This window comes from Apteryx rowi, unplaced genomic scaffold, assembly GCF_003343035.1.
Source record: "Apteryx rowi isolate R43461 unplaced genomic scaffold, aptRow1 scaffold_56, whole genome shotgun sequence".
Classification (NCBI taxonomy): domain Eukaryota; kingdom Metazoa; phylum Chordata; class Aves; order Apterygiformes; family Apterygidae; genus Apteryx; species Apteryx rowi.
Window position 1 is genome coordinate 3,438,389 of NW_020450827.1, and position 13,091 is coordinate 3,451,479.

Below are 13,091 nucleotides of genomic sequence, written 5' to 3' on the forward strand. Positions count from 1 at the left end.
TGTATTTCTTAGACACCGGTTGAATTGGGAAGCCAGGCATAAACCTGCTGTTGAGACCGTCTAGACGCAGCAGCGCCTCACCTGTGCAGGTAAATCCCCGTGCGAGCGCGAAGGATCTCCCATCTCCTTTGTTCAGATAATCTCCTGGATTAGCTGTATTTTATGAAGGGAAATTGCACAGGGAAGCTCTTGCCTTTAGGATCCCCAAGGCTTGTGCAGAATAACTGATCACTGCTAATTTCTCCTGATAGTCCCTATACCCGCTGTTGTCGGGAAGGACACGCACGGACGGACGGACGCACGGACCTCCCTGTGTCTCGATGACTTTTCCGACTCGCTTGTGGGCCTGTGACTCATTCGAGGCAGAAAGTCGCTGAATGCATTTATAAATAACTCGTGGGCCTTTCCTACATTTTAATAACAAGAATGATATATGCCGATAATCGCAGCAAATAAGTCTACAGCGGAGCAGAGTGATGGCATAAATTGGGCCCCAGGTCCCTGAAGAAGCGAAAGGAGGCCGCTCGGCCAATTTGGTTTTGTTTCTTTCTGAACCTTTACAGCACAGAAAGTCACTGGGAAAAGGTAACTTATGTATTTAAGAGGGGCGAAGGGCCGAAACAAGCCGGGGTGTGCTTGACGCCTGGGGTTGCGGGGGGTCTGGCTGCGTCGAATTCGATCCTTGCCGCCACCTCGCAGTCCCGCGGCGCTTGTGTCACGGCCCCGCGCTGAAACGCCCTGGCAAACAGAGTCTGTCGGCGTTTAAAAGCCGCGTTAAGCACACACACGTATGTGAATGAAGAGTTATCGAAGCCAAGGGGGAATTTTCAGTGCAGCCGGCGCGCGGGGAGGACGTGTCCGCTCTGGGTTTTGAAGCGGGATGTGTCTGGCAGCGCTCAGCGCCCCGCAGCCATCGAAGATTTATTTTATTTATTTATTTACTTATTTAATTGGCTTTAATGAGGTTTTTAAGGGGAAGGGCCGCGCTGCCCCCTCAGGCCGCGGGGCCGCCATGGCGCCGGGCCCTGAGGGCAGCGCAACGGCGCGGGGCGGGCCGGCGGCGGGCGCCATCTTGTCGGGGCGGAGCGGGGCCCGTCCCGCCCCCGTGCTCTGCCTGCCGGGGCGGCCCCGGCCCCGCCGCACTCGCCGCTGCCGACGGAGCGGAGCGGGAGCGGGAGCCCGAGCCGCCGCCGCAGCCCTCAGCGCCATTGCCGCCCGCTATGGCAGGTGAGCCCGCCCCCCCCTTCCCCTTCCTCCTCCTCTTCCTCCCCCCCCGAGGGAGAAGCCCCCGCCGCGCCGCCCGCCCTTCAGCCCGCCGCGGTCGCCGCCGCCGCCCGCTGTCACCTCCGTCCCCTCCGCCGCCGCCCTCCATCCCCGGCCCCCGCGGGGGCTCCCGCCGCCGCCCCGCCATCACGCCGGCTCCCCCCCTTCCCCTCACCGCGGGGCTCCACCATGTTGCCAGGCTGCGCTTCACCTTGCCTCCCCCCGCCGGTGTCACCCGTGCCGCTCCTGCCTTCCCTCCTGATTATTATTATTTTTTAATGGCTATTAGCGTTTTTTAAACTCCGTCTCCTCCGGGCGGGCGTTTTCTGTGGGGCGTCGCGCCCAGCCCGCGCTGTCTGTGGGGGGGGGAAGCGGCATCTACCTGATGGCGCGGCCTGCGTTACCTCGGCGGCGGCTCCGCACGCCTCACCTCGGGGAAGGCTGGTCGCTGATCCTCCCTTCATCTTAGTTTGTATTTCGAAGGGGTGGATGTTATCTTCTCCGTTCCGCGTAGATCATCCCTTTAAAAAAAAAAAAATTTTTTTTTAAATTATTATTTATTATTTGAAACAAAATGGGTGGCAGAGTCGCTGGGCTTGCAAATGGGATGAAGAATGCAGGTTAATTCTCTGCTGGTCCTGAAGGGGTGGGCTGCTCCTCCTCGTCTGATCCCCTGCTCCTGCTATGCTTGGAGGCGGCTTTTTTTTTTTTAATAATTATTTTATTTTTTAATAATTTATTCGGTAGTGCGAGGTCGAGGCATTGAATATTTGTGTTTTAGGGGTTTTTCACTCACAGACCCTGTTGGGTGTCACGCACAGTTTTCTTTTGTTTTAAGGTGTATTTTTGTCAGAAGTAAGTGCTGTGGGTAACGGAAAAATCCCGAACAAAGCTTGTTCCTAGCCTTTGATTAGATTTCATTACTTAACATTAATGACTACATACCTATACGCTGCATTTCCGTTGTTAGTGGGTTTTTTTTTTAATTCTTAATAGAAGCAAAAAAAAAGGTGAAAATGTAGGGAGAGACTCATTACAGAATTTAATTCCTGCCCTTTCGTTTTGAAGCCATCGTCATATCGTAGACTGAGATGACAAACACTTAGCACAGTTTCGGGTCTGCTCTTGCCATGTATTATATCCCTTAACCTCTCAAGGTAAGTGATGGGCTGGGGCTGGCACCCTGAAAGGGAGTTGCAGGCAGAGCCGGTAGAAGATTCTGGCAGGAAAGGGAAATCCCCAGATGGTTTTTAGGACAAGGTAAAGATCTTGCGTATTAATTCTTTTCCATCTTATTATTTGCTGCATACAGCTGACTCTTTCAGCATGAGCTCGGTGCCAGGTAAATGCTAGGCTCCCTGTTTTTGTTGAACTTGAACAGCTAAAACGTGAAAATTGCCAAATGCTCTGTTTTCACGGGGTGCTTGGTATGTCTGCGTATCCTCCCAGCTGTGATTGTGGCGTGGTATTGCGATACTAGAGCAAGCTTTAAATTGCCTAGTTTAAGCTTAAAAGATTGGTTGGTTTGGTTAGCGGTCTTCCTGGCACCTGGAGTTTGATGCAGGCTGTAAAATGTGACAGAAAAGCAGAATAAATACTAGAGCAATTAGCTGCTGGTGTGCTGCACGCTGCCAGAGCTTGACGTATGCTGTGCACCTTGATCTGCCTAGTGATTTCGCTATAGATAAGGGATTATTGCAACAAGTAGCTCAGATTAGTAAACTGGAAAACAATCCTTGAGATATGTAGAACGATTGGATTAATAGTTGATGAGCTCTTATAACCCTGCTCCTAGCTTCAAGTCACAGTCCAGATAGCTTGAGTTCAGAGCAATATTAATATGGAGTTGCACCGAAGCAAACTCAACCTTGGGTTAACAATGAAGTTAAACGAGCCCTGGGATTTTTGTCATGGGTTAGCCAACTGGATTAACCAATCCTTTAGCTTTAGTAAAGATGCATATAGGAGTTGAAGATGTCAATAAGGGAAGGAGCGAGGGACTGCTTTTCTCCAAGGTGGGTTGGGTTCCTGCTGTTCCTTAACAGGCCACATTTGTATGGTTTAAAATCCATCCCAGTCTGTTACTTGTGTCTCAACCTTGCTCTTAGCTGGGCTTAAATTCTGTGAGTTGCTTTCTCAAGGCACCTGCGGCTCTCTTGTTGAGTGGATGTAAGGAGCAGGATGGAAATTAGGTCCTCTGAACATGGCCTCACGCTTATTCTCACTCTTCAATACGGAAACAAATCTGGGGGGGGAAACGGCTTTTCAAATAGGAGAATAATTTGGGCTGCAGGTTGATGAATGTTTCTTCTGGGGATGGCACCAATTTAAGCAGCCCCCATCCATCACGGGCTGCATGTTCTGAGCCTTTCAGCGACCCCTCCGTGGTGCTGCCACAGTTGTCCATGTTGTTGCTCAGTGAGTAAGGTCAAGAAGCTGTTTGATGAGCCTTTTTTTTTTTCTTGCCTTGTTTTTATTTTGAAGTAATATTTGTTGGGACAATTTCTACCCGCTCCTTGCCCTTCCTGAGCTACAGGTAGGCTTGTTTGTACGTCCTTAAAGCCATATTGAATGATGTCTGTGGTTTCCGTTTTTCTTTTTTTTAAGACGACTAGTATTAGAATTTAAATGCCCTCTGTACTAGAAGCTAATGGGGAGTTGAATTCCAGTGGAAAAATAAAGGTCATGTCTTTGTTAGTATTGGTTGGAAACAATTTTCTTCAGGGTGAGCTTAAGCTAAGAACAGTGTTTTGTTTGTGGATTTTTTTTTTTCTTTTTCCAAAAGAAAATGATACCGCTGGGTTTTCCCCCTATTTCTTTGAAAGACTCTATAGGAGAAGCTGCATTTGTGTGTCATTTACTATTTCAAGGTTTTTTTAATTGGGTATTTGGGGGGTTTTGAGTTGGGTTCTCTTTCTTTGAGTCTGTTCATATATTGGACTTTTTTCCTTCCCAGTATAACCAAAACTGTAAACTTCCTCAGTATAATGGACTTTCCTATTTTGATGTCACATGGCTTTGTTAGGTGCTGTTTAGGTTGGCTGGAGACTGTTCAGAATTAAATGGGTGAAACTTTACCCTTTTTTTAGTATGGATTCCTCAAGAAGTGCCTGCTAAACTGCTGTAATGACCCAGTCTGAACTACAGCAGTTAACCTCTTCTAATCCTTGTGTCTACAAGGGGAAGTAAACTGGCACACCCTTGAGAGCTATTCCAGTTCATCTCAGATCACAAGGTGATGTCCCGTGCAGGACTATTTTGGAAGAGGTAATAACCTCTGTAGCTGTTCCTGTCAGTATCTTTGTGTGAACAAGGACACGGGCGGGGGGAAAAAATAGCAGGAAACTCAAGGCGGAAAAGGTTCCTTGGAGCCCTTTCTTGATAGGTTTGTTTGACTTTCAAACACTTCTTTATACATTTATCATCAAGGTAGCAAGAGAAAGTGCAGATGGCTCTGCAGAAAGGTTTTTCTTGGATCAAAGGTTCATGAATTGGTGAAAAAAGTTACTTTTATCAAGTCCTGTATTTATGAAGCCTTAGTGGTCATGAGACAGTCTGCCAGCAGTTAGTGTGTTTTATTTTACCTGAAAGCTGCAGGAGGAAAATATTGACAGTCAGGATGAGTAAAGGGATATGCATTATGATGCAGTGGAAGGCAGGAATAAAATAAATCATTTAAAAAGAAAGCTATTTGCCATGTTCCCTCGCTGCTCCCTGGGGTGAGGTGCATTAAGACATTGTGTTAACTTCGTGGTACTGCACATAATACTTCTATCAATATTGGGGAGTACGTTTTCATTACAGGCAAATATTTTTACTTGTTAAGTGGTCTTATGACAACATCTAGTGGAAGCCAGAACAGAAATCTGATGATATATGGGCATTTTCAAGTTATGGGAAGGAAATGTCTAGGTGTCCCCTTTTGTGTTTATTTTTGCAAACACAGGGAGAAAGTGTCTACCTTTGGACATCTGGGCACTATATAATTACCCCAATTAATTATTAATTATTATTAATTACCCCAATATTTATTTTATTTGAAATTAATTTAATTGTAACTTTTTTTTTTGGCAGTGGTAATTTGGCCAAAAGAAATATATTTTTTGGAAAGGGAATTAGGATTTTGAAACATCACTGGCACTTGGTGGGGGAAAGAAGTGGGAGGGGAAAACTAGTTTTCTGCTCTTTTCCTAGAGCTGCTTGCGATAAGAAGCATCATGCTGTAGTTTTCTTCCTTGCGCTAAAAATTGAGCTTTGTAATTTCTGTTGCCAACCATAGCAAGAAGAATGTAGACGGCATCAGAAATACAGTATACATAGCAATGTACCATCTCCCATATTTTTCTAATCCACTGTGTGCTCTCGGAGGTGATGCTTTTGAAGAGCTTGTTTTTTGGTACCGAATGTCATCATCGGTCTAGCAAATATCGAGTTGTTATTTGCCCTGGGTCTGCATAGAGCCTCGGCCGTTTCCTTGGCTGTGCAGCGGCCCCAGAGTAGTTGGGCTGAGCAGAGTTTGGAAACTCTGGGTTTGTTTCAGGGCAGAGGAATTGGCCGATGAAGTCCCGGCAGGCAAGAGAGTTAGGAAACGGGTGTTTTGGTTGTCCACATCCTGCATAGCTAGAGCGTAGTGAAATACTGTTTGTTTCTACCTGTTTCTTTGATTTTATTTTTTACGGAAGAATGAGCGGGCTGGAGGTAATTGTAAAATACTCTTCAACAGGCTTATAATTACAGATTCATCGATCTAAATCTACTTGTTCTTTGTTCTCAGACCAGAACAGAAAAGTACTTGTTCGGGAGGGTTGGAGGGGAATGTTACTGCGAATGCACTTACCGTCCGAGAGTCTGAGTCTGGTGGGTGTTCTTTTTTGGGGGGKGGGGGGGGTGGGGGTGGCTTTTGGTTTTGTTCCTTTAAAAAAGGTAACTGCTGAATTCAGGAGGGGATGAACTTTGTCCTGATCTGGCAAAAGAGAATTTCCAAAATTTCTTATCACGTTCGAGCAGCTGGGGACGCGTTTTTCCCCCTCCTCTCCCTGATCTATACTGTTAAGCATGCGAGAAAATTGGCATGTGCTGTATTACTGAGGTTGTGCCACACGCACCTTACCAGGATGGCAAAGTTGAATTTTATCTTGTGCATTATGGAGGCCAACGTATCTTGCCCTTCCGTATAAGTGATGTTTTGATCTTGTGCTTGTGGCATCAAAATGCCAGGGAAAAAGAGCTCTGTCTGATAGTTGTATTTTTAAGAGAGTGTGGGAGCAGATCAGCCCAGTTGTGATTGTGTTTGAGGAGCTGTTAGCAGCAGCGTGGTACCTATATTTTTAAGGCTCTGTGTCGTAGAAAAACAATGACAGAACTTGTTTATGTGTGTGCATGCACGTATATAGTAATCATTTTGGATGTAAAGCAATGTTTGCTTGTTATCTCCTTTGTGATTAAAAGCACCGAGGTCTTAATTCCCTTTTATGTTTGCTGTAGAGTAAAATTGCTTGCAGTATGAAGTCAAATTGATATAAATGGTGAAGCAGAGGTCGACTCAACATTTTTATGTTTTTGACTGTTTTTAAATCTAGTGACAGACAGAACTGACTTGGAATAGTCTGCGTGTCTCTAAAATTTGTGGTGTGAATTTATTTTCAAATCAAATTATTGTAGAGTTTGTGTTGTTTGAGCAGTTGGCAGAAGCCTTTTGAGCATGCATTGCAGATAGCAGGGAAGTGAAAAAGCAACTTAAGGGGGAGTTCTGTGTACTGACATTCCTGGGTATTAACCTCGTGTCTAGATGCCTTTAGTTAAGTTTAGGCTCTAAATGTAGTAACACATTTTAATTGGCCTTGCTCTTATTTGTTGCCTGGCCATGAAATAGCAGCCTAGGGCGGCAAAGCCTATTTTGGTGGTATGTGGGCTATTAGTACAACACTTATAAGATTGTAAAGGTTAAGAGAGTACAGTGCAGTTCTGAAGCTTTAATAGAAGGGTGCCTTAAACACTTAGTTTACTAAGTGTGCTCTTAGCTGTGTTTATATGATGAGGTGTTTAATGTGCCATTAGTGAGCTTGTCCCAGTCTTTCAGTGCTCTGAATGTCATTGTTGACCTAATATTAGCAGTGGAAGGGAACTGCTGGAAGACTTTGACCGTTGGAGTTTGCCATTAAGCACATTTTATTGATTACTATTTCTTTTCTAGCACAGAAGTAATGATCTTATTTTTTATTCCTTTTTCCTCTGGCCTTGTTACTATTATCACATATCTTTGTCTTGTATTTAAGCGTATAGTTCAGTGTTTCCATTTTGTGGTGCTAGTGGGAAAAAAAAAGTATGTGTGTATATGTTTTCATTAGTATACAAGATCCTATAGATGCTTTCAAGAAAAACAGGCACGTGACTGCTTGTTTTGACTTTCACTTTTTATTTACAAGCTTGGAACAGCAATAAACTGCATTGAAAAGCTAGGAACTCTTTGTTTTGTGTGCTAAATAAAATGTCCCAAAGTTAATGGTTTTTAATTGACTGTGTTGTGATAAGCTTTGAGTTTTTGAGTGTTTGAATCCCAGTGGCAGGAAGAATCCCAAGTCCTGTGATTCTTTTTTGTGTATTAATTATCCTCTGTCTATAGATTCCTGTGTTCAGAGCCTTACTGTACCTTGGCAAAGGGAACACACCCTTGCTTTTGCAGATGACCATAAAAATTGTATTTGGAAAACTCTAAAGTACCGGCTACTTCATGGGTTATAGCAGGCTTTTCTATTTTTAATACAAAATGAATTGTTTCTGAAAGTTGTTAAATGTTCCTGATTCAAGAAGCATCTCAAGGGTTGTATTTTAACAGATCAGGGATTTTGATGAAAACTTAAGAGTTTTCTGATGAACATCTCATTGTATAAATGCCAAACCAAAGAAATAATGTGGATTTGGGCTGACAAAAAATGAAATTGGAGCTCCAGATTCCTATTCTATAGGATCAAGCTGCAAGATAGAACTGCAGTTTTCTCATGCCGTTCTGTGTCTTTTCATATATAAGAACAATAAAAGTTACCAGCTGTTTGTCGCTATTGGAAGTATGTATTTGTAGCAGTATCATTTAATTTTGTGCACAGAACATTGCGAGTTCCATCTATTGTAAATACCGTTTTACTGGACTATGTTCAGGTTTGTTCAGACTGTTAGGCGCTCATCGATTACCTGTAGTTTTTTCTCCATTTAGAATGCTTTTAAAACAAACAAAAAAGTAGACAGATTAGAGGGGGGGAGGTAGTTGTGGGTGTTTTTTATGCCCAAATGTTCTGTTTTTGTTGTAGTAAAACAGTGTATCTAGTTTATTTGTTCCTGAGGAAAGCTGAAAACAATGAGAACTGCGTGGTAATTTCAAAACGGAAAAATAAAACATGACTTGGTATAAATGATAACCTCTCGTGTTGACTGGCCCTAGCACTTGAATTTTCCTGGATGCCTGGCGGCATACAGAGGTCTGTAAACTCCGAGTCAGGCTCTTGCCCAGAGGATTTCGAACGAGCTGATGTTTGCACTGCCTGTCTGCTTTGTTTGCAAATATCTGAAAAAGGAAAGGAAGGAAACCTCAGCTCTGGTTGAGATGATGTGTGATCTTCCTCATAAAAACGTTGCTCTAAGCGGCCCATCGTGCGGAAGGGGCAGAAGGGCTACGATGGTGAGCCCTGAGCACTTGTGAGCGCACATTGCTAACGAGCCTTGGTCTTCTTTGGAAGGGACCAAACAGCTTTAAGCATCTTCATAGAAAGCACTAATAAGGCACAGCTAAAGCGAGCAAAGCTGTCAATTAAGCCTTCTATTAAGTTTCTTATTGTAGATGAGCCTAAAAAGCAAAAAAGCAGCTGACCTCTCATCCTAGGCTGCTCTGTTTTGAAAAAGATTTTATGATCACTATTAGCCCCATTTTAAATTGCGCTTAGGTGTACCGTTCCTTACTTTTGAAGCCTGCTGTGTTAAGATCCATGTGTAATTACTGTTTTTGTTCTGGAGGCTGTTGTGACAGATGAAGTTTTGTTGAATGGCAGGTAATAGATTTATTATGAAGACAGCACGGCGTGTGGGTATCTGCAGAGGAGAGTATATCTGTATTGGTCTTTCCTCCTCTTAATTATTAAAATGGAAAATTTTGTTTGAGGGCAGAATGTATAACTAAATGATACTACTCCAAATAATAGCGGCAAAGAAAACTTGCATTTTAAGTGATGCCAATTAAGTAAGAGTAATTGATTTTTTTTTTTCTTTACTAGTGCAATACAGACATTTGCATAATAGCCCTAATGTTAAGATGCAGAAACCAGTAAGGTACAATATTGAAACCACAGTACGTTGGCTGCAAAATATGTTGCTTTACTGGCAAAAATCACAAGAAAAGTATTCCATTAAATGTTGCCAAAATATTTTTCATAAAAGGCTTGTCTTGCTGAAAAGAAAAGGCTTTCTTTCAATAAACTATAGCTGCTATAAATATTATTATAAGTAATTTGAACTCTGTCAAAATATTATACATTTCTGTGATTTCCTGAGCAATCAGTACAGTATTAAATGGACCATTCAATTTCTGTCGCTTCAGTTGGAGAAGAATTCACATAGCTCTTCTTAAACATTTTCTTTGCTCATAGGGATATTTAATGCATTTATTTATATTTAATGTGTTCTTAATTCAGGGCTTACATTTGGAAAAAAAACCAAAGCTATTGAGCTAAATTTTATCATGCATCTCTTCATGTTAGCGTGTTATGTGACACACCGGCTAGAAGTCTGCTACGTTTCAGCAGGTCCCTGTTGCCTCCTGTCTCTTACTAATTGTCCCCGTGCAGCGGCAGGACTGAATTTGTGATACCACGTGAACCTCTCGGGTAGCAAGCAGGGTTCCCAAGTGTAGATTTAGGAGGAGGTAAATCAAGATTGCAGAGTATGTAAACGCTTTCACCTAGCTATCTCTGAAATATGAGCATGGGAATTTAATGAGCAAGTCTGGTTAGACACAAGCCTGTCTGTAAACACTTCCAGCTTGTTGTGAAATTAATAAATTAGTAATTGGTTGGCTTAACTTGTGGGAATAAAATGCAGGGTTGCATACAGTTGTTTAGTGTGTGGGCAGAAAATAAGTAGTGCTGGTGCAACTTAAAAATCATTAGTGGCTGTAATTACTTGATTTTTCCCTGCGGAAGGATAAATGACTGGCAAACCATGCCATACTTTGTGACCAAAGCCCACGGGACAGACGGTTGGTCAACGGTTGCCGGTGGGAAAACCTCCGTGGCGATGGCTTAATTGCTTGCACCCTGCCTTTTGCCATGGAAGAGCCCCAGTTCGAGCAGAAAGAAATTCTCTTGCCGTTCCAGCATCGCAACAACTTACTTCTGGGTGGGTGTTGTAGTAGATGGGTCAAATACCCTCGCAGCAGTCAGTGCTCTGAAGCCAGAAGATATTTGGCCTGCAGGACTAACGGTGCCGTGTAACGCAGCGAAAGCTGCCTGCACGAAAGCACGCGAGGAATCATGCTGTCTCTCCCCCTCAGTGCTTGGAAGCCTAGAAACATTTTTCTCCTCTGCAAGTGGTATAAATTTGCCGATAATTCCCAGGAAAGCTTTCTTGAAATAATCTTGAAGGAATGAAAGGTCACTGAGCAAGGAGGGCATAACTCTCCCAAGTAGATAATTAAAAAGAAAATTAAAAAATGTGCTAAGTTTGAGATTGACTTGTGGCCATGCTTTGAAGATTAAAAGGGCTTTTTCGTTTCGGAGGAAGGCGGTTGGGATCAGCGGGAGGAGGAGCTGCGGTTGCTGTAGCAGTTGGGCAGTGCTGTGAAGCTGTATTTGCCATTTGCTTACTGAACCGTGAATGAGATACCAGGACCATTGAACAGAAGTATGACTATATGCTTGCTTTCCCCCCTTGAAAACTCTCCGTTTTGTAGCTAGAGCATTCTACCTGGCTGGTTACTATGTAGTGCAGGTGGATTTTTTTTAGGCATCCGAGCAAACAGCATATTGAGTTCAAAACTGTGCAAACAGGGTGTGTTTTGCCTTTAGAAAATGAAAATAGCAGTAACTTGCACTAAAGAATGGAACTTTCCAAGTTCTTTGCGCAGCCTGTAACCAGATCAGTCTGCTGTTCTTTTTAAAGAGACCTAGCCCACACTTCTGGAACCACTTGCAATCAAAAAAAAAAAAGATACATAAGCTAAAACATAAGTCATCACAACAGCAAAATAATATGAAGGTAACAGGGGAAAAAATGACAAAAGTGCAACCTTATCAGACATAATGGGCAGATGTTTCAAGTCTAGACTTAGAATATAAATTTGCATATCCCCACTGCATTTTGTTATTTGGGGCATTGAATGGGTCAGCGAGAGCGCCGTTGTGCTGATCGTGGGTTTTGGTATCTGTGGTCAGAACCCGTGAGCACACCTAGAAATGTTCCCGTGCTGTTTATGAAGCCAAAGAGATTGAAGTTGTAGGTGGGAAGTGTAATGGCAGAGTTTGAGTTTTTAGCTTATTAGGTTTAGGTTTATTAGGTCAGCTGCAATGTGTCTTGCTCCCTTGGCTGGGTTGCTGCATACTTTGTTTTGGGTGGCGTACTGTCTTTTCCGAAACATGTCAAAGTCGACAATGTTTTCCTGGGGCATCTGGGATCATTTGTAGGTAATGATACTCCAAGGGTTGCAGTCTGCAGCCTCACATGGTGCTGCATTTGACCAACAACCGGGTTTCATTTTTGTCAGTTCTTGGAGAAATGAGCTGAGCTCACACTAGCATTAAGAAGCAATTGTGAACATACCTGGAGGTCCAGGAAAGATGTAGGCGTCTGACTCAGTTTGTGGACGTGGTGAATACAATAGCAAGTCACAGAAAGCACATTCCTTCCTCCACTTTTGGAGTGCTTTGATCTGTGCCTTTAGAGCATATGGCTTTGGCTTCACTCTTTTCAAGTTAAAAAAAAAAAAAAAAAAAAGATTTACATTTCTTGTCTGGAAATCCATATGTGTTTTTAAGGGCACTTCCATCTTGTGATTTCTTTATATAGAAGAATCACAGGTCTGGCTTGACTAATTTCCCAGAACCTGGATTTTTCTTTTGAGTTTAAGTGTTTACAAATATGCAATTGCAGGAGAACTCCTAAGAGACACTCTGTAATATGACCTGTAAGTGAATTCAGAATTTAAAAAGAAAAAAAACACTGAACACTAAGCACAACTTTTCTGTCACTGGAAAAGTGAAACTTCACTTAATATGGTCTGGTTTGAGGTATCCTTTCAGGTAGGCTAGAGGGATGTACTTTTTAATGAATTGAGTCCCGTACAAGGAACACACACAATACCCGTGGCCATGCATCATTCAGTGAATTAAATGGTAAGCTTTCAAAGCAATTTCAGTAATTCTTTGTGTGTATTTAATAGCAACATTAAAGAAGAGAGCACTGAATGTTTTTGTGTTAAAGGGTATCTTCTGTTAAGTGCTTTTCCAGCAAATGTATAATTCAATGGATTTATAAATGTCTCTGTAAGATCAGACTTAATGGCTTTGTCTTTCTGCTTTTCAAAATTGTGGGTGGAAGTGGATCTGTTTATTCTACTAATATGCGATGCTCTTTTTCTTGTGTTTGCTGTGTTATGTTAAATGTGTTCTAGAGGATATTCATGGGAGTCTGCTATATAAATTGAATCTCTTTGACATAAAAAATTCCAGGTTTGTTATGACTTTGTTAGGAAGAACACTTGAAGTAGACTGCTCCAAAAATGTAGTAGAGGTTCGTTTTGCTGTCGCAAGTGAGGCATCCTGTACCTCACCCTGCTGATGGGTGAGGGT

The 13,091-nt window shown here is 42.8% G+C and overlaps 1 protein-coding gene across 6 annotated transcripts in view; it reads left to right on the forward strand.

Moving 5' to 3' along the window:
- Positions 1-262: 262 nt before the first annotated feature.
- The window catches only part of SLC23A2 (solute carrier family 23 member 2), a 57,447-nt gene continuing 44,618 nt past the window's right edge, over positions 263-13,091 (forward strand). For 2 of the 6 annotated variants that reach the window (XM_026081705.1, XM_026081709.1), the window contains exon 1: positions 264-585. The gene's annotated coding sequence lies outside the window, so the exon portion shown is untranslated. Of the gene's footprint in view, positions 586-1,156; positions 1,228-2,331; positions 2,421-13,091 lie in introns of those variants that run through there. The other 4 variants (XM_026081707.1, XM_026081712.1, XM_026081710.1 and 1 more) reach the window with 4 other exon arrangements.